Raw genomic sequence first — 25,096 nt, forward strand, 5'->3', positions numbered from 1 at the left:
TGTAGCATCCTGAGGGCTCGGTTGCTACAGAGGTATTGCACCTCACCCAGAGGTGTGATATCTCACTCTCAGGTAAGGATGGAGTGTGGATCAGGACCCGACACCTGCATGCATTACACCACATTGCCGTGGGGCAGGGCGACCAATATGCCTCTGAGATGGGCACGACAGTCCCTGTCCCTGGCTGGAGTGGGGGGAGGGAACACTGAGGAAGGGGAACCCTGTAGTGCAGGAGCAGGGAGGAAGCAGTTCCTGGGTGCATTGAGAAGGGAGTATAAAAGGTGGGCACCATCTTAGTTCAGTGCAGAGAAGTCTGAGCAGAAGTGGCAGGGAGCAGGGACTCTGCATGAGCTCTGCTCCGGAGGCGGGCCTAGTAACAGAGGCCCAGGCCTGGAAGAGGGAGAAGGAAGGAAGAGGAGCGGAGAAGGCTCCAGGAACGAGGAATGAAGGGATCCCAGGGGTGCGGACGGGCGAGTCGCCACCGCACGCCCGAATCCACCTGCGTGGAGGGGTCAGGCCAAAGGGGGAGACCGGTCCCCGAAACTAGTGGAGGCAGGAAATTACCCTCAGCTAGAAACCGGAGGCTGTGACATTTTATGTGGCGCAGCCCCTCGCTACACCCGCTAGGAAGGCACCACATAGGGTCAGGGAAACTGGCGCCAAGTTTACCAAGAGGAGGCCCGAGGCAGCCGGACAGAAGGGTTGGTAAGAAAGGCCAGACAAAGGACACACAAAGGGGGTCCTGTGAAGCGCTCCAAAGTTATCTGGGAGTTGTCTGAGCCCCTCACCTTGTGAGCACAGTACGACGTGGGCAGCCGTTACCTGCAGACGTGGTCTGGATAATAAGTACTGTGAGTAAAGGCCCTGGACTGCATCACTGACTCCGTGTCGTTACTGCTGCTGCCCTGCACCATCACCCCCATCCTCCGCATACACTACCCTGAGGCTATACTCCTGCAGTGGGGAGTTATGCTACGCTCTGCTGCACCCACAACACCAGCCTCAGCGGTCTGCCCTGCAGCGGCGGTTCACTCTGACCGCAATCCACGGGTGGCGTAGTCGGACATTTAAACATCAAAACCACATAAATAGTTCCGCCACTGGTTTGACCACCCTGAGCCACGGAACCGGGTCGCCGCCACGAAGACTACAACCACCAGCATCCACCAAAAAGGGTCTGGCTCCGGGTGTCCCAAGGCCCAGGGGGTGCATCAGAACATTTTCATCACCTTTCACAATCACCAATGGGACAAGGCAGGGATGTCCTCTGTCCCCTCTCTTATACATCCTAGTGACGGAGCACCTGCTCTCATCAATTCGCCATAACCCCAATATTAGGTGGATTGAGGTGGGAAGCACCGAGTACAAGTGCTCTCTATTTGCTGATGATGTCCTAGTATATATCACTCAATCACATATATCCATCCATGCTGTTATGGCTGAAATAGATCACTTTGTTACATGGTCAAATTTTAAAATCAATGCAGCGAAGTCTGAGGCCCTCGATGTCTCCCTCCCCAAATCCATATAGGATTCCATCCAGTCCAACTTTCCCTTTGCCTGGCCCTCACAGGGTATCAAATACTTAGGAATTCCTATTCATAGAGACCTCTCCCATCTATGTTATCTTAATTTTGGGCCCTTTATTGAACAACTCCATACAGACCACGGTTGGCAAGTTACAACTGTAAGATTCACTACGTGAACCACTGGTGTTTTGTGGAAAAGCACATGTACACTGCGTTCCAAATTATTATGCAAAAAGTGTTTAGGAGTGATAAGGGAAGAATTTGTTTGTTTGTCAGTTAAACTCATAGATGGTGATGTGTGTCAGGGCTCTTTTTATCACTGTAAGCAATTGCAGACACCTGTGCTAATTAGTTTGGCAGGTGTGTCCAATGAAAGGCAAGACTACTTAAGAAGGCTGTCTCACATTATTAAGCAGCCTACATTTTCTGCCAAAATGGGAAAGAAAAAGGATGTGTCGGCTGCTGAGAAGCAACAAATTGTGGAGTGTTTAGGTCAAGGCATGACTACAATCAACATTGTGTGATGATCAGGATGAAGTGTCTTGGCAATCAAGAAGTATGTAGCTGATTCACAGTACACACGTGTGCGTGCTGATAAGGGCAAATTGAGGGCTCCTTCCTACAGGCAATTAGGTCAGGTTAAAAGAGCAGCGGCAAAAAAGCCTTGTCATAGCAGCAGACAAGTTTTTGAAGCTGCTGGTGCCTCCAACGTCCCCCGAACAACAAGATGCAGGGTCCTTCAGAGGTTTGCAGCTGTGCATACGCCATCCTGTCGACCTCCTCTATCCACTTTACACAAGCAGAAACGGCTCCAGTGGGCCAAACATTACATGAAGACTGATTTCAAAACTGTTTTGTTCACGGATGAATGCCATGCAGCGCTCGATGGTCCAGATGGATGGAGTGGAGGATGGCTGGTTGATGGACACCCCACGCAAACACGGCTACAGCGCCAACAAGGAGGAGGTGGAGTAATGTTTTGGGCTGGAATCATGGGGAGAGAGATTGTCGGCCCCTTTAGGATCCCTGAAGGGGCTAAAGATGAACTCCATAATGTATGTGGATTTTCTCAAACAGCACTTCCTGCCATGGTTCAAGAAGAAGAACCGTGTATTTCACAGCAAGATCATTTTTTTGCATGATAATGCACCATCTCATGCTGCACATAAAACATCTGCATCTCTGGCTGATATGGGCATAAAAGGGGACAAACTTATATTGTGACCCCCATGCTCCCCTGACCTCTACCCCATTCAGAACCTCTGGAGCATCATCAAAAGGAGTGTCTATGATGGCGGGAGGCAGTTCACATCTAAGCAACAGCTCTGGGAGGGTACTCTGTCCTCATGCAAAACAATTGAAGCAGAAACCATCCAAAACCTGACAAATTCAATGGACGAGAGAGTTCAGAAGCTCCTTTCGAAGGGGTCCTATGTGAAAATGTAACATCACCTAGAATAAAGTTTTGAGTTGAAAACTGTTTGATTTCAGTTTCTAATAACCTGCTAATGCTTATAATTTCAAAAATGACCATTTTTTTGGTCTTTATTAAAATGAAAAGGTTGATCGAAAAGTTTGGGGGATCTAAGAGTGTGGCAAACCAGTAGTCATGATTACTTCGAATTCTGACAATATGAGGGTCATGTTGCAGGTAGTGCAGCAAGAAGGTACTTATGTGTCTTGCGCATCTCGGAGCCCCAAAATTATTTTCCGGGCTAGATGCAGCTAAAAATTATTATTAATTTTAAATCTGGTGGAGCTTAGTATAGATGGCCTAATAGGATCAGTGCTGCACACTGCTACAAAGCCCAAATTATTTTCCAGTCAAGATACAGATAAACATGATTAGTAATTTTAAATCTGGTGGAGCTTATTATAGATGGCCTAATAGAATCAGTGCTGCACACTGCTACAAAGCCCAAATTATTTTCCAGCCAAGATACAGATAAACATGATTAGTAATTTGAAAGCTTAAAACGGTTGGTAGGGTGATTTTAACCAATCATCAAGCTTTTACTCTCCCCAGGATGACACAGGGGTAGAAAAGTCGTTTCGGATCCATGATTTGTTCATCTTTATGAACGTGAGTCTGTCTACATTATCAGTAGAGAGCCGCGTGCACTTATCTGTCAGCACACCACCAGCAGCGCTGAACACACGTTCAGACAGAACGCTGGCTGCGGGGCATGACAAGATCTCCAAGTCGTAAGTGGCTAGCTCCGGCCATTTATCCAGATTGGAAGCCCAAAAAGAGCAAGGGTCCAGTGACACAGTCATGGCTTCAATGTTTACTTGGAGATACTCCTGTACCATCGTCTCTAGGCGTTAGCCCTTCCGCATACAACTCCTCCTCCTCTACTTCCTCCACCTCCTCTTGTGCCACCACCTGACTCCGAATTCTGTTTAACATGTGCTCCAGCATGTAAATCACCGGAATAGTCATGCTGATAATGGCATCGTCAGCACTAAACATCTTCGTCGCCATTTCAAAACTGTGCAGAAGGGTGCATAGGTCCCTGATCTGAGACCACTCCTCCAGCGTGATTTTCCCCACCTCTGGATCTCGTTGGCCCAGGCTATACGTCAGAACGTATTGCACCAGGGCTTGTCGGTGCTGCCACAGTCGCTGCAACATGTGCAGAGTTGAATTCCACCGGGTAGGCACATCTCATTTTAGCCGGTGAAGTGGCAGGCCCAACGACTTCTGTAGAGATGTAAGTCGCTGAGCTGCGGGATGCGAACGGCGGAAGTGAGCACACAGCGACCGTGCCCTCTGCAGAAGGCCATCTAGTCCGGGATAGTGGGCTAAAAATTGCTGGACAACCAGGTTCAACACGTGAGCCATACAAGGCACGTGTGTGACATTGCCCTGGCGAAGGGCCGCACCCAGGTTTGCAGCATTGTCGCACACGGCCTTCCCTGGTTTCAGGTCCAGTGGAGACAACCATTCATGAAATTGGTTCTCCAGAGCTGACCACAACTCCTCAGCTGTGTGACTCACATTTCCCAGACATTTCAAAGTAAAAACCGCCTGATGACATTGAGCCCTACTGCCAGCATAGTAAGGAGGTGTGCAGGATCCCTTCTGCGCAGTTAGAAAGCTTGTGGCATGACCAGACAGGCTTTGGGTGCAGGTGGAGGACCGAGAGGAGGTTGAGGAGGCAGAAGCAGTGGAGGAACTTCGAGATAAAGAGGATTGACGCGCAACTCGAGGGGACGGCAAGACTTGGACAGCAGCCCCTTGTCCTGCTGTCACCATAGTTACCCAGTGCCCAGTCAGCGAAATGTAACACCCCTGTTCATGCCTACTCGTCCAAGTGTCTGTGGTGAAATGCACCCTGTCACACACAGAGTTTCTCAAAGAAGCGGTGATGTTATGTGCGACATGCTGGTGGAGCGCAGGCACACCTTTCTTTGAGAAGTAGTGCCGACTGGGCATCTGGTACTAGGGCACTGTGACGGACATAAGGTCTCGAAAATACTCTGTGTCCACCAGGCGGAAAGGCAGCATTTCTGTAGCCAAGAGCTTGCAGATGGTGAAACTCAACTTCTTAGCTTTCTCATGGCTAGGAGGAAATGGTCTTTTACTAGTCTACATCTGAGGGACCGAGGGCTGGCTGTTGTGCTCAGACGGGGTTGAGAAGGGTGTCCCCGGCAAACTGCCGGTCTGTGAGGAAGATGCAGGCGGACATGTTAGGTTGCCTTGATCCAAAGGTGGTGCTATCGATGTCGGACAGAACTGAACACGAGCTGGTGTTTCCACCTCCAAAGAAAATGATGACCTGCCAATCACGCTGGCTGTTGCGGGTAAAGAGGTGGCAGGTCTGCATCCCAAAACAGGTGTGACTGCTGTCCCCCCAGTCACAGAGGATGAAGAGGCCGCGGATGCACAAGATGTGGCAGACGGTGGTTGGCCCGGCCGGCTAGGCCGTATTGTAGCACAGTGAGCTTCCCACTGCAACTTATGCTTCATATCCATGTGCCGGTTCATGCATGAAGTACTCAAACTATGTATTTTTTGGCCTCTACTTAGCTTTTGCTGACAAATGTTACAGATAACACGAGTTGGATCATCCTTATCGATCTGAAAAAATGCCAAGGCTATGCAAGGCTTAGCACCCATGCGACCTGAAGAGCCACCACGACTTGCGGTCAGAGGCAGAGTTGTGTTTGAGGATGCAGTTGTTGACGTGCTTCCAGTACTACGTCTCTGTCCAGGAAGGCGCAACCTGACCTCGTCGTCACTAGCATCCTCCTCCACCTCCTCTGCTGACCTCAACGACTGGCTGACTGTGGGTTGACAGTAAGTGGGATCTCCAACCTCACTATCATCACCCTGAGTGTTATCACACCCGTTGTCCTCAGAGCCAACTTCTTCCTGCCCTGACAAAAAACTAAAGTTGTCGCTCCAATCAGGTATTTGAGTCTCATCATCGTCTTCCTCATTGTCTCCACAAACAGGAGTTACAGTTTGGGCACGAGGGTCTACATTATGGTCAGAACCTTCTGCGTCTGGTCCTGGATCCGACTCATAAAGATTCTGGGCATCAGTGCAGATCATTTCCTCGTCTGGATTCACAGAAGCTCTGGAGCCGACCTCTGATTCCCAGGCTATAGTATGAGTAAACAGCTCTGCAGACTCAACCATCTGTTCTACCCCATACTCAGATGGGCAGCTGGAGACTTGGGAGCTGTGAGGAAGCAAGTGCGATTGGGGTGACACCTCTGAGGACTGGAGTATTTGTGATGTTGAAGTTGAGGTGGAGGAGAGCCCACTTAAAGGAGCACTTGATATCCGTTGAAGCACCTGCTGTTTCTGTGCCTCATCTGGAATTTGTAGCGATTGGCGTGGCCATAAGAAAGGGATCTTATCACATTGTCCGCTAAAAGAAGTAGACATCTTAGTTTGGCTGGAAGATGGTCTTTCTTCTGCAGATGTTACTGTTGCTTTAACACCTACCCCACGGACACAACCTTTTTTTCCCTTCCCAACACGCCTATTCCCCTTTCCACCAGCAGCAGGCCTTTATCCACTCATTTTGGTGGTTAACTAATTGACAACTCTGGAGTTGTTTGCACAAAAAACAATGGATGGGAACCGAGCAGAGCTGAGTGGCCAAACTGTGGTATTAGCCCAAAAGTATTGGCTGGGTTAGATGCAGATAAAAATTATATTGAATTGGCAACCTGGTGGAGGTTAGTATAGATGGACTAATAGAACAATTCCCACACACTGCTACAAGTCAAAATATTTTTTCAGAGCTAGATGCAGATAAAAATTATATTGAATTTGCAACCTGGTGGAGGTTAGTATAGATGGACTAATAGAACAAGTCCCACACACTGCTACAAGCCAAAATATTTTTTCAGAGCTAGATGCAGATAAAAATTATATTGAATTTGCAACCTGGTGGAGGTTAGTATAGATGGACTAATAGAACAAGTCCCACACACTGCTAGAAGCCGAAATAGTTTTTCAGAGCTAGATGCAGATAAAAATTATATTGAATTTGCAACCTGTTGGAGGTTAGTATAGATGGACTAATAGAACACGTCCCACACACTGCTACAAGCCGAAGCCAAAATATTTTTTCAGAGCTAGATGCAGAAAAAAATTATATTGAATTTGCAACCTGGTGGAGGTTAGTATAGATGGACTAATAGAACAAGTCCCACACACTGCTACAAGCCGAAATATTTTTTCAGAGCTAGATGCAGATAAAAATTATATTGAATTTGCAACCTGGTGGAGGTTAGTATAGATGGACTAATAGAACAAGTCCCACACACTGCTAGAAGCCGAAATAGTTTTTCAGAGCTAGATGCAGATAAAAATTATATTGAATTTGCAACCTGGTGGAGGTTAGTATAGATGGACTAATAGAATGATGCTATGCCCAAAAGGTTTTACTTCACTAGGTGCAGTAAAAAAATTTGTATTCTATACACAGGTGGTGTAGCTTGCAACACAGATAGGCTACTCCACTGACTAACGCACACTGCAAGAGGCCATAAAGGATTTGCTTTGCTAGATTTAGCCAAATGCTGCAAAAAAAAAAACTAGCACAGCACTGGCACAGACCTGCCTGGCAAAAAGTGATAGGAACTGATGTAACCTAGCCCTCAAAAGGACTGCAATTACAATTAGTCTTTACTCCCCACCTATCTATTTAAGAGCACAGACCTGCCTGATAAAAGTGATAGGAACTGATGTAACCTAGCCCTCAAAAGGACTGCAATTACAATTAGTCTCTACTCCCAACCTATCTAATTAAGAGCACAGACCTGCCTGATAAAAGTCGTAGGAAATGATGTAACCTAGTCTTCAAAAGGACTGCAATCACAACTATTCCCTACTCCCAAGCTATCTGTAGATTTGTGCGAAAATTGGCTTGAAATTAACACTGAAAGTATAGCGCACACAGCAACAGCGGTGCCGTCTAACACGCAGCTGCAGCAGTGAGAAAATGGTGGCGACGGGGAAAATGGCTGGGTCTTATAGGGCAAGGACATGTGACATACACTGTCAATGACACATGCCCTTGCTTTTGTGAAAAAAAGCACTTCGCTCCGTGTGTGCGCTGCTGATAGGCTGACAGATTGCACCTCCCCACTGTAAATGTGGGAAAGAGAAAAAAAAATGGAGTTCTTCATTATTTATGCAGAGATCCATCCCCTGCCCCTACCCCCACTCCGCTGTACACTCAAACTGCGTATTAACATTAATTTTCAGCATTGCTGAGAAAAAATCCAGTTATGATTTTGGTGCACGAACAGTTATCGAACATAACCTCGAACAGCCGAATTTTTTTCAAATTGTTCGTGTTCGCCGAACGGCTCGAACACCGCCCAAAACAGCTCGAATTTGAGATTGGCGAACAGTTCGAGTTGAACACCGCTCATCTCTAGTAGAGAGCCAGTTCATTCCACATGATCAGCTTGGATACCCAGTAATTATAAAGGCAAAGAGGAATCACGGAGAATGTTGGTACGGTCGGCAAGGTAATCCCTCACCATCTTCCCAAACTTTGCACTCCTTATGAGAGTACCCCACGCCTCAGGGCCTGTAAGATGGGAGCGTCTGAGAAAACTGCCCCAGAAGTTTGACAGTGTTCCCCTGCCTCTGCTGGATTGGATTTGTGTCTCTCTCGCCTGTACTCCTTTGTTGTCCAACGAACTGTGACCTCTGCCACCAGCATTTTCAGATGGGAATTTTTTTAATAATTCCACAACAAGGGTCTTCTGGTACTGCCCCATTTTAGTAGACATGTCCGCCTTGGGAATAAGAGATAAAAAGTTCTCCTTGTAGCATGGGTCTAGATGTGTCACCAACCAGAAATGACTGTCACCCAAAATTTGGACAACGCAAGGGTCACGGGAAAGGAAGAGTAATATAAACGCTGCCATGCATGCCAGACTGTTAACAGGCAAGACTTCCATGTCCTCACCAAGAGGACTGACCATGCTCTCCTCCTCCTCCTCCTCCCTGTCCTCAGGCCATCCATGCTGAACAGATGGTATGACAGTTGTGCAGGTAGTACCGTCTATAGCGCATGAAACTAGCTCCTCCTCCTCCTCTTCCTCACGTTGGGATGAGATGAGGCTGGGCTGTGTATTATCACCCTGTATGGTTCCTTGCTCCATCTCATTGTACTCCGCTTGCAATGCATCCTCTTTGATTGTGAGCAGAGAGAGTTTCAGAAGACAGAGAAGCGGGATGGTGATGATAATTATGGCGTCATCGCCGCTCACCATCTTGGTGGAGTCCTCAAAGTTTTGGAGGATGGTACATATGTCTGACTTCCATGTCAACTCATGAGGTCTTATGTGTGGAGTCTGAACTGAATACCGACGGCTTTGTTGATGCTGGTAGTCAACAACTGCCCTCTTCTGCTCACAAATACTTCCGAACATCTGCAATGCAGAGTTCCAATGCGTGGGGACATTACACACCAGTCGGTGAGCTGGAAGCTGCAAATGCTGCTGAAACACGGCAAGGGTAGCAGAAGCTGTAGCTGACTTTCTAAAATGGGCACACAGGTGGCGTATTTTGACAAGCAGATCTGGCAGCTCCAGGTAGGTATTGAGAAACCGCTGAACCACGAGGTTAAGCACATGGGCCAGGCATGGTACGTGTGTGAGCTCGCTTTGCGTCAGAGCCTCCACCAGGTTCCGGCCATTTTCACACACGACCATGCCTGGCTGTAGGTTCAGCGGTGTCAGCCACAAATCTGCCTGCTCTTTCAGAGCTGTCCACAACTCTTCAGCGTTGTGTGGTTTGTCACCTAAGCATATTAGCTTCACCACAGCCTGTTGCCGCTTGGCCGAGGCAGTGCTTCAGTTCTTCCAGCTTGTGACTGATGTGGTCATTTCGGAGATGGATGCAGAAGAGGAGGAGGAGGACGTGCAGGAGCTGTATAATGTGCGGGCAACCCTGATTGACCCAGGGCCCACAATCCTCAGCGTCGGGAGGACGTGTTCCGTCCCAAGGTCTGACTGGGTCCCAGCTTCCCAATGTTAATCCCGTTTGCCGTCAGCGAGATGTACCATTCCTGCCCACAAGCACTTGTCCATGTGTCCGTAGTTAGGTGGACACATGGGTAATATTGTGGGACACGTGCTCGTGCAATGCGGGGACAGCACACCGGGAGAAATAGTGGCTGCTGGCGACTGAGTACCAAGGGACTGCCGCCGCCATCAGGTTGCAGAAAGCTTCCGTCTCCATGAGCCTAAAAGGCAACATTTCGAGCGCAAGTAGTCGCGAAATGTGTGAATTTAGTAGTGAGGCCTGTGGAGCGTTGGCTGCGTATTTGCGCTTGCATTCCAAGGACTGAGGTAGGGACAACAAAACACTGCGCTGGGACAAGGATGTGGATGTGCTTGCTGATGGTGCTACTTGAGAGTGTGCAACAATAGGTGCAGGGCAGGAGGCATCTTCGCATGCGCTGTGGACAGATAATTGGCTTGCACGCACAACAGCAGAAGAAGCAGTGGTGCCACCCGCAGACACAGTTCCTGGACCATGGGGTTCGGCCCACTTAGTAGGGTGCTTTGCTGCCATGTGCCTGATCATGCTGGTGGTGGTCAGGCTGGTAATTTTGCTACCCCTGCTGATGCTGGCTTGGCAGATGATGCAAATGGTCTTTTTGGGGTTATTGGCAGTTTTTAAAAATCAACCAGACTCGGGAAGACCTAACAGTTGTACTGGCAACTTCCGTCAAGTTGATGTTACGGGGAATGGTTGCCCGCATTTTGACTGCAGCTGCCACACTGCTTCTTCCTGTTTGTTGTAGTGCTACGCCTCCCTCCCCCTGTGTGCTGCTGTCCTCGCTCTGCATGTCCTCCTGCCAGGTTGGGTCAGTTACTATATCATCCACCACTTCATCTTCCACTTCCGCACCCTGGTCCTCCTCCTGACTTTCTGGCAATTATGTCTCATCATTGTCCACTTCTTGTGACAGCTTCCCACTGTCACCTTCATGTGACCGTGGCTGCTCAAATATTTGGTCATCGCTACATGCGATCTCCTTTTGCCCCGCTTCAAGTGGACCAGGCGAGAGGCCCGAATCTATAAATGGAAAAGTGAACAGCTATTCAGAGTATCCAAGTGTGGGATCAGTTGTCTCCAGACACTCGGTATGGTGGGAGGAAGGAGGATCAGGGTGAGGAATATGCGGTCCAGACTCACGGCTACTAAGACTTGACCGTGTGGAAGACAGGGTGTTGGTGATGGTAGCTAAGTGACTGGAAGCATTATCTGCTATCCAACCAGTAACCTTTTCACACAGCTCAGTGTTCAATAGCGGTGTTCTGCGGTCTCCTAATAATTGGGACAGGAAGGTCAAGCGAGAAGATGTGGGTGTTTGTTGTGGCACAATTTCAGCTAGCCCATGGCCTCGGCCTCATCCTCTGCATGCACCATCATCACCATCATGTCCACTTCCCCATCCCTTGCCACGTGCCTTGCCCATTTTAAATGGAGGACAATATTTTCCATGTTCAGTACAAATGGCTGGATTTGAACCGCAGTGATATGTGATACGTGTGACGTAAAACCACAATTTTAAATAGCTGGCCTGTAGGTAACTATTTTTAACAGCGCTGACCTCATGTCAATAACTTTGCTGACACACTGCAACAAAATTTCAATGGAGGCCAGAAATGGCAGAATTTTCAGCGCAATTATATGTGATCCGTGTGATGGACAAACCACAGTTTTAAATACCTGGTCTGTAGGTAACTATTTTTAACAGCGCCGACCTCATGTCAATAACTTTGCTGACACACTGCAACAAAATTTCAATGGAGGCCAGAAATGGCAGAATTTTCAGCGCAATTATATGTGATCCGTGTGACGGACAAGCCCCAGTTTTAAATAAATGGATTTTTAGCGCTGTAATAGGCAAAGGATTTGGCTGTATTCTGCAGTGCCAACAAGCAAATGGAGCAAAAAAACAGTGTTCTCTGGATTGCTTTTTAAGCAAATAATCAGGATTAAGATCCCAAAAAATTATTCCTGGCCCCTGATACCTGGGGATATTTCTAGAAATATCTGTAAAAGCACCAGTAGACAGAACTGGAATGGACCCTCTTGCTATATGCACTGCAGTCTACCACATACACTGCCAGCCTGCCTAGCACTGATATATATGAAGCTGGATTAGTCCTCAGAAGAACTGTTAGTTGAGATGTATATGTGTAGAATAAATTGTGGTATACCTACACTAACTAAGAAACAAGCGGAGTAGACTGTGATGAGCATGGCGGCGCCAGGTCTGATATAGACGTGATGACACTGTGCGGCCAGCCAATCACTGTAATGCCACAACCAACATGGCTGCGACATTACAGTGTGTGGCAGACAATCCCTGCATGTTCATTGGCGCTCTAAAGAGCGCTAAACATGCAGGGACAGGACCCTAGCTCCCGCCAAGCAACCTCGTAGATACTCGGTGAGCGCTGAGCATCTCGAGCAGTGAAATGCTCAGGCGAGCACCTTGCAGTAGCGAGTATGCTCGCTCATCACTACAAGGGACCCAAAATGCTTACTTTGCCACAGGAGCTGGCATCCCACTCCATGTCATTGTAAGGAGGAATTATTTTATGAGAAAATATAAATGTTTTAAAAGAGAGTATTAACCTCTTCCCGACCCGTGTCACAGCGTCTGTGACATGGAAACCGGTGCGTTCCCGACCCATGTCACAGTGTGTGTGACATGGCGGGATTGCGTCCCTGCAACTCGTGCGAGCGGGGTCACTCAGGTGTCACAGTTGCTGATGCAACTGGACAACCTGTAGTTGATTAACCCCCCCATGCCTAGGACCCCTCCGATTGGCAGTTTCACTTTCACTTTAGCGAAACTGCCAATCCGAATGAATTTAATATTCCACCAATGGAAATTGGTGAAATATTTACGATCTGGGCATGGCCTGATGCATATAGCATCAGCCATTGGCTGGGGGGAGTGTCACATCTGTCCCTCCCCCCAGGTCTGATTGGGGCTAGCGTCCATGTGACGCTAGCCCTCCAATCAGATGTGGAGGGGGTTGTTTTTACAATGGCTGACCAAGCTCCCCAGCTTCATCCCATGCATGGAAGCTGAGGAGCTTGGTCACCCGCCGATCTGTTGCCGCCACCGCCACCAATCCGCTGCCACCGATCCGCCGCCGCCCCCCATTGCCGCCGCCGTCACCGATCCGCCGCCGGTAATATTTCCCCCCTTCTCCGACTGCAGCACCCACTTTGCCTCGAACCCCCCCTCCAACACCCCTCCACCCCCCCTCCACCCCAGTCCAATTTCATAATGCTCCCTCCGCTCCATCTCCCACGTCTTCATCCACCAGCTGGTGCTCTCCTTCTGCCAGCCGTTGTGAGGTGATCACAGGCAGCAGCAGGCTCACTGTAAATCCCCTGCGCCTGTGATCACCCACCATCCCTCCCAGTGATCATCCCCCCATCCCAGTGATCACCCCCCCGTCCCAGTGATCACCCCCCCAACCCAGTGATCAACCTCCCTGCTGCTGCTGGCCTCCTACCCCCCTTGCTGCTGCTAGCTCCTGCCCCCCTTTCTGCCCCCTTCTGCCCCAGTGATCACCCCCCTGCTGCTGCTACTGCCGGCTTCCTGCAGCTCTTTCTGCCTCCACCTACGCCTGACCGCCCCCTCCTGCGCCCCGTGTGCCTGAGTGTGCCCCGTGTGCCAGAGTGCGCCCCCTCCTGTGCCCTGTGTGCCTGAGCGCGCCCCGTGTGCCTGAGTGCACCCCGTATGCCTGAGTGCGCCCCTCCTGCGCCCCGTGTGCCTGAGCGCGCCCTGTGTGCCTGAGTGCGGCCCCTCCTGAGCCCCGTGTGCCTGAGCATGCCCCGTGTGCCTGAGCGCGCCCCGTGTGCCTCAGCACACCCCCTCCTGCGCCCCACGTGCCTGAGTGCACCCCTTTATGCATCCCCTCTGCCTGAGCGCACCCCGTGTGCCTGAGCACGCCCCGTGTGCCTGACCGTCCCCTACACATGAGCATCCCCAACACCTGACCGTCCCCACACGTGACTGCAGCAAGACCAAGACTACACCAAGCACTCACACATACACACACACGTACGCTCACACTATAATAAACTTTTTTACACAAGCACACAGCACACAAAATGTCCCGTCCGTCCCGCTCATCCCAGTCTAGGGCGTACACAGCTGAGGAGGCATATTCCATTATTGCCTCCAAAGCTGATAATGAGGGAGAGGACCCCACGTTTCTCTATTCCTCCCATTCTTCCTCCTCCAGTGACACCGACCCGGCACCAAGATGATGTCACAGGTCAAGACATCATCCGGAGGCCGTGGAAGAAGACCCACAGCCATCTGTGAGTAACCTTCAACCTGGTGCTAGTCACGCCCAACCTAGCACCAGGGCCCCCGTGTGGACCATCGTCCCTGAAAATTACACTCCACGGATTCCTGATTTCCTTCCCCAATCAGGAATCCAGTTCGAGACAGCAAATCTCAGGGAAATAGACTTTTTCAAAGTCTATTTCTCTGAGGCCATAGTCAGTCTCATGGTGGAGCAGATCAATATCTACGCCCAACAGTTTTTGGCTGCAAACCCAAATTCAATGTTTTCTACTTGGAGTCCCGTTGACTCAGTAGAAATGTTGAAATATTGGGGACTGGTACTTCACATGGGGATTGTGGAGAAACCAGAAATCCGCCAATCCTGGAGTACCGATATTTTATATCAAACTCCAGTGTTCGGAATGGTGATGACCCGCAAAAGATTTGAGGTCATTCACAAATTCTTACATTTCAGGGATAACGCAGACAGCCTTCCCCGCGATGACCCGAATTTTGACAGACTGTTCAAAATTCGTCCGGTCATCGAACACTTCAGCAACAAGTTTGCTGAAGTGTACGTTCCCCAAAGGGAAATTTCTGTGGATGAATCCCTCATCCACTTCAAAGGGAGGCTTCAATTCCAACAATACCTGCCCAGTAAGAGGGCCAGGTACGGAATAAAACTCTATAAGCTGTGCGAGAGTGCATCAGGGTACACTCACAGCTTTAGTGTGTACGAAGGAAAGGATTCGAGGATCCAGCCCTCAGAATGTCCACCTGCTCTGAAGGTGAGTGGGAAAATAGTGTGGGATTTGATCCACCCACTGCTTGATAAAGGTTACCATCTATACGTTGATAACTTTTACACAAGCATTCCACTATTTCAGTCCCTCTCTGCCAGAACTACTGCCGCTTGCAGTACTGTGCACAGAACCCAGAGGGGTCTCCCTTTGACGCTAATTGAGCAGCCTCTCCCAAAGGGTAGAGGCTACCATTGTAGTGGCAACATGGTTGTGGTGCAGTTCAAAGACAAAAGGGACGTCTTTTTCTTGACCACAATCCAAGGTCCCGGCACCACGGCCACCACTGTTAGAAGTACCCCAGCACCGGTCCACAAACCGGACTGTGCCCTGGGGTACAACAAGCACATGGAGGGAGTTGATCTTTCTGATCAAGTCCTCCAGCCCTACAGTGCCATGCGGAAGGCGAAGGTTTGGTACAAAAACCTGGCCGTGCACATCATTCAAATGGCACTGTATAATGCATACGTGCTATCACGATGTGCAGGCCAGACCACCAACACCTTCCTCAACTTCCAGGAGGTGGTGATAAAGGCCCTGATTTTTAGAGGTGAAGAAGAAGCGGGCCCCAGCACCCCTGGAACTCGAGTCTCCCGTGAGGTACCAGGGCAACATTTTCCCGGTGAGGTCACGGTAAGAAAAAGGTGCCGGGTCTGCCATAAAAGGGGGATAAGAAAGGTCACCCGTTTCCAATGTGAAACATGTCCGGACAAACCGGGACTGTGTTTGAATGAATGCTTCAAAATTCATCACATGTCCCTGGACTAAACACATCCTGACCTTCCCTACAGAACTCACCCACACTAGCGTGAAATACACAACATCACACACACACACACAACAACTAGAGATGAGCGGTGTTCGACTAGAACTGTTCGCCAATCTCAAATTCGAGCTGTTTTGGGCGGTGTTCGAGTTGTTCGACGAACCCGAACGATTTGCAAAAAATTCGGCTGTTCGAGGTTATGTTCGATAACTGTTCGTGCACCAAAAGCGTGTCCTGCATGTCTGGTGCTATTTAGAGCACCAATCATGCAGGGATTGTCTGCCACTCACTGTAATGCCACAGCCATGGTGGTTGTGGCATTACAGTGATTGCCCAAATCGATGGGAACAGTGCCAACAGTGAAACATGAAAAGCCGGCAATTCAGCAGCGGCATACACCGGTACCCGACAATTTAGAACCGAAAGAATAGAGATTCACACATAGATTAGATAGATATAAACATGTCAGCCACATATATACGAAGTACAGTGAAAGTGCTGCTTACTGTACTTGTCATTTAGCGTAAAGGATTTATCAAAAAAAATAATAGTGTTTTCATGCACCGTCTCTTTAAAAAAGCCGGCCGGCAATTCAGCAGCGGTACCCGACAATTTAGAATAGAAGGAATAGAGAATCACACATAGATTAGATAGATAGAAACATGTCAGTCACATATATAAGAAGTACAGTGACAGTGTTGCTTACTGTACTTGTCATTTAGTGTAAAGGATTTATTAAAAAAAATAATAGTGTTTTCATGCACCGTCTCTTTAAGAAAGCTGGCCGGCAATTCAGCATCTGTACCCGACAATTTATAACAGACAGAATAGAGCTTCACACATAGATTAGATAGATAGAAACATGTCAGTCACATATATATGAAGTACAGTGATAGTGTTGGTTACTGTACTTGTCATTTAGTATTAAAATAAAAGATTTATTATTAAAAAAATTGGCGTGGGGTTCCCCTTAATTTTAGGCTCTAGCGGAGGTTAAGCAGACAGCTGGGGCAGATGTTTGAAGCCTGGGAAGGGGGTAATACCCACGGAGCTTCCCAGGCTACTAATATGAGCCCCCAGCTGAATACATAGCCTTTACTAGCTATTAAAATGGGGGACCCAGCCAAAAAAATGACGTGGGGTCCCCCCTAATTTAATAGCTAGCAAAGGCTAGGCAGACAGCTGGGGGCTGATATTAATAGCCCAGGAAGGGAGCCATGAATATTGGCCCCCTCCCAGGCTAGAAACACCAGCCGTCAGCCGCCCCAGAAATGGCGCATTCATAGGATGCGCCAATTCTGGCACTTAGCCTCGCTCTTCCACGCTGCCCTGGTGCGGTGGCAGGGGGTAATAGGGTTGGGGTTGATGTCAGCTTATAATGCCAGCTGACATCAAGCCCAGGTTAGTAATGGAGAGGCGTCTATAAGACACCCCCATTACTAACCCCATAGTCAAAGTTAAAAAAAACACAAACACCCAGAATAAAGTCCTTTAATTCAAATAAAGACACAATCCTTTATTGTTCTAAATTAAACCATACTTACCGTCACGCCCATTCCAGCTGAAGCCAACGATCTCCTGCAATAAAAGAAAAATAATAAAGCAACCTCATCCTTACCTTTCCATGGTTCCCACGACAGCTTCAGCTCTGCTACATCGAGATGACAGGCTGGACCGCAGCAGAACGCTGCCATCCAGCCTGTCATCCCGCAGACACTAAGAAGCGCAGGCATGCTTGCGCTCTGCAGTGTCTGGCTGTGATGGCATCCAGATGAGCCGAGTTCATGTCCAATGAACTCGGCGCACCTCATGCACGTCACTGACAGCGTGGGAGAATTCTCCTGCACTCAGCACTTCAGCGTGAGAATTCTCCCACGCTGTCAGTGACGTACATGTGGTCAGCTGAGTTCATTGGACATGAATGAGCTCACCTCATGCACTTCACTGATAGCGTGGGAGAATTCTCACGCTGAAGTTCTGAGTGCAGGAGAATTCTCCCACGCTGTCAGTGACGTGCATGAGGTGCGCCGAGTTCATTGGACATGAACTCGTCTCATCTTTATGCCGTCACAGCCAGACACTGCAGAGCGCAAGCATGCCTGCGCTTCTCAGTGTCTGCGGGATGACAGGCTGGATGGCAGCGTTCTGCTGCGGTCCAGCCTGTCATCTCGATGTAGCAGAGTTGAAGCTGTCGTGGGAACCATGGAAAGGTAAGGATGATGTTGCTTTATTATTTTTCTTTTATTGCAGGAGATCGTTGGCTTCAGCTGGAATGGGCGTGATGGTAAGTATGGTTTAATTTAGAACAATAAAGGATTGTGTCTTTATTTCAATTAAAGGACTTTATTCTGGGTGTTTGTGTTTTCTTTTAACTTTGACTATGGGGTTAGTAATGGGGGTGTCTTATAGACGCCTCTCCATTACTAACCTGGGCTTGATGTCAGCTGGCATTATAAGCTGACATCAACCCCAGCCCTATTACCCCCTGCCACCGCTACAGGGCAGCGTGGAAGAGCGAGGCTAAGTGCCAGAATTGGCGCATCCTATGAATGCGCCATTTCTGGGGCGGCTGACGGCTGGTGTTTCTAGCCTGGGAGGGGGCCAATATTCATGGCTCCCTTCCTGGGCTATTAATATCAGCCCCCAGCTGTCTGCCTAGCCTTTGCTAGCTATTAAATTAGGGGGGACCCCACGTAATTTTTTGGGGGGGTCCCCCATTTTAATAGCTAGTAAAGGCTATGTATTCAGCTGGGGGCTCATATTAGTAGCCTGGGAAGCTCCGTGGGTATTACCCCCTTCCCAGGCTTCAAACATCTGCCCCAGCTGTCTGCTTAACCTCCGCTAGAGACTAAAATTAAGGGGAACCCCACGCCAATTTTTTTTAATAATAAATCCTTTATTTTAATACTAAATGACAAGTACAGTAACCAACACTGTCACTGTACTTCATATATATGTGACTGACATGTTTCTATCTATCTAATCTATGTGTGAAGCTCTATTCTGTCTGTTATAAATTGTCGGGTACAGATGCTGAATTGCCGGCCGGCTTTTTTAAAGAGACAGTGCATGAAAACACTATTATATTTTTTAATAAATCCTTTACACTAAATGACAAGTACAGTAAGCAACACTGTCACTGTACTTCATATATATGTGACTGACATGTTTCTATCTATCTAATCTATGTGTGAGGCTCTATTCCTTCTTGTCTAAATTGTCTGGTACCGGTGTATGCCGCTGCTGAATTGCCGGCCGGCTTTTTTAAAGAAAGCGTCTTCTGAGCAGTTTGTCAGCTTTTGGACACCTTTGAAGGTGTTTTCTATGTGTTTCTATGTGTTTTTGTTTGCCTGCCATTGGTTTTAACGGTGTTCGACGGTGTTCTAAGGTGTTCGACGAACAGTTCGACGAACAGTTCCTCGAACATCCCGGTGTTCGACGAACCGAACCGAACCCGAACACTACGGGGGTGGCTCAACACTAACAACAACCTCACATACACTACAACACACACACCAACCTATGTCAGGTTGGTGTGTGTGTTGTACTGTATGTGAGGTTGTTTGTGTGTGTGTGTGTGGTGTATACACTACACTATACCACACCGCACACCAACCTGACATACACTACACAATTTGTGGGGGAACTCCAATGTTTAGGCACAGAGGGGCTCTCCAAACGCAACATTGTGTCCGCTAACAATTTGAGCCGATTTTCCATTCAATTCGTTAGCGGACACCATGTCACGTTTGGAGAGCCCCTGTGTGCCTAAACATTGGAGCTCCCCCACAAATGACCCCATTTTTTAAACTAAACCCCCCAGGGAACTTATCTAGATGGGTGGTGAGCATTTTGAACCCCCAGGTGCTTCACAAATTAATCCGTAAAAATGAAAAAAGAAAATTTTTGTGGAAAAAAATACCTTTTCATTTTTACGAATCAATTTGTGAAGCACCTGGGGGTACCAAATGCTCACTATGCATCTAGATAGGTTCCTTGGGGGGTCTAGTTTTCAAAATGTGGTCACTTGTGGGGGAGCTCCAATGTTTAGGCACACAGAGGCTCTCCAAAAGCGACATGGTGTCCGCTAACAAATTGAATGGAAAATCGGCTCAAATTGTTAGCGGACACCATGTTGCGTTTGAAGAGCCCCTGTGTGCCTAAACATTGGAGCTCCCCCACAAGTGACCACATTTTGTAAACTAGACCCCCCGGGAACTTATCTAGATGCATAGTCAGCACTTTAAACCCCCAGGTGCTTCTCAAATTGATCTGTGAAAACGAAAAAGTACTTTTTTTTTTTCACAAAAAAAAATTTTAGCCTAAATTTTTAATTTTCACAAGGGTAACAGGATAAAATGCATCCTAAAATTTGTTGGGCAATTTCTCCTGAGTACACCGATACCTCATATGTGGTCATAAACCACTGTTTGGGCGCACGGCAGGGCTCAGAAGGGAAGGAGTGCCATTTCACTTTTTGAATGGAAAATTAGCTCCAAAAGTCAAATTGCACTCTTTCCCTTCTGAGCCCTGCCATGCGCCCAAACAGTGGTTTATGACCACATGTGAAGTATCGATGTACTCAGGAGAAATTTCCCAACAAATTTTAGGATTCATTTTATCCTGTTGCCCATGTGAAAATGAAAGAATTGAGGTTGAAAGAAAATTTTTGCTAGAAAAATTAAAATGTTCATTTTTTCCTTCCACGTTGCTTTAGTTCCTGTGATGCACCTGAAGGGTTAATAATCTTCTTGAATGTAGTTTTGAGTAGCTTGAGGGGTGCAGTTTTTGGAATGGTGTCACTTTTTGGGTGTTTTCTGTCATGTACACCCCCCAAAGGGACTTCAAATGTGATGTGGTCTTTAAAAAAAATGGTTTTGTAAATTTTGCTGGAAAAAAGAAAAACTGCTGATGAACTTTGAACCCTTCAAACTTCCTACCCCCAATTTTTTTTTTCCAAAATTGTGCTGATGTAAAGTAGACATGCGGGAAATGTTATTTGTTAACTATTTTGTGGCACATAACTCTCTGGTTTAGCAGAATAAAAATTCAAAATTTGAAAATTGCGAAATTTTCAAAATTTTTGCCAAATTTTTGATTTTTTCACAAGTAAACGCAAATATTATCGACCTAAATTTAATACTAACATGAAGCCCAATATGTCACGAAAAAACAATCTCAGAATCGCTAGGATCCGTTGAAGTGTTCCAGAGTTTTGACCTCGTAAAGGGACACTGGTCAGAATTGACAAAAATGCCAAGGTCTTTAGGGTCAAAATAGGCTGGGTCCTGAAGGGGTTAAAAGGGTTCACCGGCTATAAATATACATAAAAAAAACATTCAGAATGCAGTAAAATAATAAAATTAGGTACACATGTCTGTGATGTCTGTCTGCACCAAGCAGGAATTACAGAGCCAGTATCTTTACATCCTGTTTCGTCCAGATCGACATGTAATTTTCTTTAACTAATCAATGTCCACAGCAGTGATGGTTTTGTCCCAGCTATAGTCAGTGATTGGCTTCTGAGGTCACATGCTTCAAAAGACAAAACAGATACTAAAAAGTACCAAGACCGACAAGGAACTCTGGCAGTGATGGAAGAGCAGGGGCTGGCATTGCTATGGTAAGTATACGTTATTTTGTCATTTTACATTCTGAATGGTTTGCAAAAATCAAAAGTGGGCAACTTCTTTAACCCCTTAATTTCATGTGTTGTACATGTATAGCGTTTGTTTAGGGTGAGTGTATGGAGCAGGCTCAGTAGATGAGCCTTCCTCACTCCTGGCAGATGATGGCTGTGTTAGTGAACCATTATTTGCCTCCTACTGAACTTCACTCACTGCTGTTAACCTGTTAAAAACTGTTGTCAATCTTTGCCAGTGTTATTTTATATTGCGTGGTCCAGGGCCACGAGTCCATTGATCCCCTCTCGACTTGTGATCTTGTGGTGCTGATTAATGATGAGCGAGTATGTTCTGTTAACCCTTTCGCCGAGTATGCTCGGGCCGAGCTCCGAGTATTTACAGCTGCTCGGTGATATGCTTGAATCGCTCCCGTGTGCATGATTTGCGACTGTTTGACAGTTTTAATACATGTGAGGAATGTGTAAGAAATAGACATTCCTCACATGTAATAATACTGTCAAACAGTTGTAAATCATGCACACGGGAGCGATTCAACCATATCACCAAGCAGCTATAAATACTCGGAGCTCGGCCCGAGCATACTCGGTGAAAGGGTTAACAGAACATACTCGCTCAACACTAGTGGTGATGTATTGCCGTGGCACTTGGGATCTGCTGAAGAATCCCATACCTGCAATAACAGTACTCCTATGATGAGCAATGTGATTTTTACTATATACTGCAATATATTTGTATTGCAGTATATAATATAGATGATCAGACAATTGCAAATTCAATGCCCCTAACAGTACTAAAAAGTGAAGAAAAAGTAAAAAAAAAAGTTAGAAACAATATTACAAAATTTTAAAGAAATATGAAAATTTAACTCATTTTCTCCACATTAAAAATAAAAATATAAGAAAGAAAGATATTTGGTATCTCCAAGTCTGTAAAATTAAAAACTATATAGAAAATGAATTATCCCAATCAGTAAAACCCATAAAGAGAGAAAAAATTAGAAAGACCAGAATTGCGGTTTTTCAGTCTCTGCAACTCCATAGAAAAAAATGCACACAAAACACAAGCCTTCGACCGAAAAACAAAAACATTATGGGTTTCAGAAAATGGCGAGACAAGCAAAATTATAATTTTTTTTTTACAAATTTCCAAAAAAAAAAAGAAAATATACATGCTAGGGAAATGAGAATCATACTGCCAGTGTCATTCAAAACTACAACTTGTTCCACAAAAAAACAAGACCTAATATGACTACATCGGTGGGAAAATAAACAAGTTATAGCTCTTAGAAGAAGAGAAGAACAGAAAAGTAAAAAAAATTGCCAGATCTTTGAGGGGCTAAAGACCCTTAAAATTGAGTCAGTATGAAAAGTGACTACATTATTAAACATCTCTCAGTGCGGGGGAGTGGGGGGCTTTGCACATCTAGGTATTATATAGACATCTCTAAGGATTTTTAGTATTAAATATAAATTCCAATAAATTGAAAAAAATACAATTAATTAGAAATGTTAGGCTTCCATTGCTCATTGAATTCTAGCTAAATATCACGTACAGCGTATTATAAGTGTCCAACCTTTTATTACAATTGCCTGCTGTACAGAGTAGATTGCCTAAGCAGCTTGATTTCCTAGACTTGGAGAAAACACACTGTGAAAAACAAATCCAGAAGGAATTTGAAAAGTCTAACACTATGACCTTCACCAGTAAAAACTAGACATTTCAAAATGACCCAAGGCATCTACTGTGGTATTCTTCTGTAAAGCAGGAGAGAAATTGGTTGTAAGACACAGTAATTGAAAATAGTATAAGTCAATCTGCTATCGATTTCTCATAACAGTGCTTATTTGATAAGTTTTGTACAGCAGCATTTCCTTACTGAGCAACAATTAAAATTAGTAATTAAGTGAAAAGATTTAAACTGTTGCTAAAGTTTCAGTGTGATCTTGTAGAATTAAAGAGAAACCAAGCCGAAATATATAAATTCTTCATTAAGCTTTTATATTACCCTTGTAACCAATTAAAGGATATCACATTTGATGGTAATGACAGGGATTGACAGGCTCCATAACACAGTGAGAATTGCAGCATTAACTCCAAAGTCAAAGCATCACATGAAGCTTCAGTCAGGTAAATAGAAGTCACTGCATAAGCAGGTTCCTTAACGTGAACAAGTAATTAGAGAAGTTGTCCACTACTTTTTCAACACCTTGTCATACCCCATGCTTGACTCCAATAAAATAAAAAAGGCTATACTCACCTACCGTGCAGGACCTGTTACCACGGTGTCAGCACTCGATCTCCCCGGGGCTCCCATGCGGTTGTTGTGACATGTGACCCCGATGCCCAATCAGCGCTGCCGTCACTGTCCCCGCCTCTCGTAGAATTCAACACGAAGAGGAAGTCAGAGATCCGCTGTAGCCCGAACTTCCTCTTCATGTTTGATTTGTCCGAAGGTGGGGACAGTGACGCCAGCGCTGATTGGGCACCAGGGTCATGTGTCACAACAAGCGCACGGGAGCCCCGAGACAACAAGCGCCCGACACCACTGGAACGGCAGTGGCACGAGAGGTGAGTATAGGCTTTTTTATTTTATTGGGACCAAAAATTTAGATCAAGAAGGGGTTGTCCAAGTATGAATGGGTATTCAAATTAGGCACACATAAAAATATAATGTTACATATATAAATATGTATAGATAAATATGTGTATATATAATAAGCATACACACATTATATACATATACACATACATACTGTATGTAAGAACTGCATAAAATGAATATGTTTGGTAATTTCTACCAAAGAATGCAAAAAACCCCACCACACATATATGAACATACCGAAACAAAGAGATGCATGATCCAAAGTTTGTAATCAAATAACTTCATCTACACAGTGTCCTCCATCGCGCTCCTGTACAGGCATACTTCTCCCTGCCCTGCTGAGGGCAGAGTAAAGTACTGTAATGTGAATGCCTGGGAAAAAGCACCGGTGAATGCACAGAAGGCAGAGAGACATACAGCATGCCTGCACAGGAGCACAATGGAGGGCACTGTGTGGATGACGTAGGAAGCCTATCGGACTGGACCATGCCGTAGGTGAGTATAATAAAAGCTATTTTTTGTGTTTTGAAGAATGGATTGGGGACTTACATACTGCATTCTAAAATCTCATTGAACATAAGAACAATTTCCTAAATTTTGACAAGACTGAGTTTCATAGAACATTTTTTTAACTCATAACATAAATGTAAGGTTAATAATATAACTTTCATGACAAAATTTTCAGTTTTACTCAAATTAGTTGATGCAAAAATGAGTGTAACCCACATCAAAAACTACTATATCTAGTATTTTGTATGACCTCCATGATTTTTAAGGACCACACCAAGTCTTGTAGGCATGGAATGATCAGTTTGGTGGCATATTGCAACATCTGTCTTTTTCCATTCTTCAAGAACAATCTCTTTTAGACCCTGGATGCTGGATGGAGAGTGATGCTCAAAATTTTCAAAACATCTTGCTTTATTCTCCATCGAG

The 25,096-nt window shown here is 46.4% G+C and overlaps 1 protein-coding gene across 1 annotated transcript in view; it reads right to left on the reverse strand.

Annotated features, from left to right (window-relative positions):
• The window catches only part of GABRB1 (gamma-aminobutyric acid type A receptor subunit beta1), a 981,567-nt gene that overhangs the window by 702,816 nt on the left and 253,655 nt on the right, over positions 1–25,096 (reverse strand). The window lies entirely within an intron of this gene.

This window comes from Phyllobates terribilis, unplaced genomic scaffold, assembly GCF_046119375.1.
Source record: "Phyllobates terribilis strain yellow unplaced genomic scaffold, ASM4611937v1 Scaffold_1__5_contigs__length_1240528914, whole genome shotgun sequence".
NCBI lineage: Eukaryota > Metazoa > Chordata > Amphibia > Anura > Dendrobatidae > Phyllobates > Phyllobates terribilis.